This window comes from Panulirus ornatus, chromosome 42, assembly GCF_036320965.1.
Source record: "Panulirus ornatus isolate Po-2019 chromosome 42, ASM3632096v1, whole genome shotgun sequence".
Lineage (NCBI taxonomy): Eukaryota > Metazoa > Arthropoda > Malacostraca > Decapoda > Palinuridae > Panulirus > Panulirus ornatus.
The window spans coordinates 27253023-27255597 of record NC_092265.1 but is presented as its reverse complement, the minus strand read 5'-3'; the positions used below and the strand labels follow the sequence as shown (position 1 = coordinate 27255597).

Genomic DNA, 2575 nt, shown 5'->3' with positions numbered 1-2575 from the left:
AATATAGTGAAGTCTAATATAGCGAAATCAATACTTTAATATAGTTAAGTTTATTTCTCAATAGTTTAATACATGTGCCTCACAACAGTTCCTTCACCCATACAATATGACTTTAACGGCACCAGCCAGCAGGAAAAATGTTGGATATAGGAGTGACTGAATATTTTGTCGGGTACAGAAATAATTGAATATTTGGTACGATCGATCAAAATGCTTTTTATAGGCAAATAATTTCTGATTTTTCAAATGATTTTTTCCATCTGTTGGAACTGGTTTGAGTAATTAAAGATATGAAAACCGATGGAAAAGTTCAGTTTAACGCTTTTACGAATGTCTTGCTGCGTGTTTGGGAAGAGCAGTAAACTACAGGAATATATTGGTCTAATGTCCCCTGCTCGTCCAACAGCAGATATTGTATGGTCTGAGACATTATTTCTGGTGGAGGTGGATTCTCTCCGGCATTGCGTAAATCACTTCCACAAACTTGCGCCATTTTGCACAAATACAGATCCGATATGATGCATTTCCCAGCTCTGTTACGTTATGGACCCGAGTCATCCTAGCCTAGCCTAGCCTAAATAAAAAGGTGTGGAATAATGTGCAACATTTCTCCTTCATTACAAGTGATAATAAACCTAGGCTATACAGCAACCAGGAACGTCCATATTTGTCTAACTTCTCACATGTCTGTGTCATCTGTCTGCAAACATGTCGACCATTACCATGAGGGCAATTGCGGCTTTTGATTTTGAATATCTCATGTTTCCTCTCTGCCGTGAGATCTTCATACTTAAATAAAATGGTGGGCCGTAAGAAATATATGCCCATCGAAGGTCAACTATATGGCTCAATTTCATCATCGGTTTCTAAGAAAACTGAAAAGGTGAGGTCCCAACAAGATTCGAACTCGGATTGCTGGATTTAGAGTCCAGAGTGCTAACCCTTACACCATGGGACCTGATAAGAAAAGATGTGATTTCATCTAAATGTTTTACATATAATCAACCAGAGGCCATTCCTCCCTCCCTGCCTGCAGGGTTCAAGGTTTTCTAGAAGGTTCTCGAAGATTCTGGGTAGGAACTGCCATTGAGAGGACGTAGTTATACGATCATTAATGATATTATTGTTGACTTTCTGATTTAGAAAGATAGATAGATAGATATATAGATAGATAGGTAAAAACAGGTATTAGATACATCGATAGATACGTAATGCTGTATATATCAACTTTCACAGAAATCAATGATATCTGCTTTATTCTGCAAGAAATATATGTACATGGATGTAGTGATAATATGGGTTAGGTATAAGACCAGTCGTGTTGAGATTGTAGTGAATGTGACCATTGACTTCAACCTTAATGGTGTAGTGAAGATAAAGTTGTAGTGAAGATAAATCTTGAAGTGACTCAAAAGGTTGTTGTGAGTACAAGGATGCATCGTAAATGAGTACTTCCTACCTGAAAGTCAACAACAATATCATTAATGATACGTATAACTACGTCCTCTCAATGGCAGTTCCTACCCAGAATCTTCGAGAACCTTCTAGAAAACCTTGAACCCTGCAGGCAGGGAGGGAGGAATGGCCTCTGGTTGATTATATGTAAAACATTTAGATGAAATCACATCTTTTCTTATCAGGTCCCATGGTGTAAGGGTTAGCACTCTGGACTTTGGATCCAGCAATCCGAGTTCGAATCTCGGTGGGACCTCATCTTTTCAGTTTTCTTCGATACTGATAATGGACGCATTATTCTGTACGTTATATATACATTCATATATATACATAAATATGTATATATAAACATATATATGGAATAATATGGTTTTATCAATAGCCAGAGACCATTCCTCCCTCCTTGCCTACAGAGTTCATAGTTTTCTGGAAGGTTCTAGAAGATTCTGGTGAGATTATTGCCATTGAGAGGACGTTGTTATACTTCATATATATACAATGATTCTATTATTGTTGACTTTCAGATAAAGATAGATAGATATATAGATAGATAGATAGATTGATAAACTGATAGAGCGATATTTAGATAGGTATATAGATAGATAAGTTTCATCAATACTGTATCTTACGCCATCTCCTGTTGCTGGACATATGTTCAACCAGCATTGGGAAAACCTCCAGTAGACCTTAATGTAAAGCAAGATAATAACAAAACCTGCAATAAAAGAATACGATCAACTCCCCAGTGCAGAAATATTGTGACCAGAAAGTCTTCTAGCAAGATGTCAGACGCTTCCACGGCAATCACAAACATAACATTAAATATCTGAAAGTCAACAATAACAAAACTAATGATGATAATGAAACTATAACAAGAAAAATGATAAACATATGGAAAATAGTGCTCTAGATTATGCCTCCAGAAAACAAACTTTAACGAAAACTGTGAAAAGAAATACCCATCTGGCTGATACGACACAGTAAAAGAACCATCCCACAACAAACTCTAAACTGAACCTGACTGTCCCCTAACAACGTCCTCTCAATGGTATTTATCTTACCAGAATCTCGTAGAACTTTCCAGAAAATCAAGATCTCTGCAGGCAAGGAGGGAGGAATG

At 37.0% G+C, this 2575-nt stretch overlaps 1 non-coding gene across 1 annotated transcript; it reads left to right on the top strand.

Moving 5' to 3' along the window:
- Positions 1-1639: 1639 nt before the first annotated feature.
- On the top strand, positions 1640-1711 carry TRNAQ-UUG (transfer RNA glutamine (anticodon UUG)). Its single transcript has one exon. It is a non-coding gene; the product is annotated as a tRNA-Gln (tRNA).
- Positions 1712-2575: the final 864 nt, after the last annotated feature.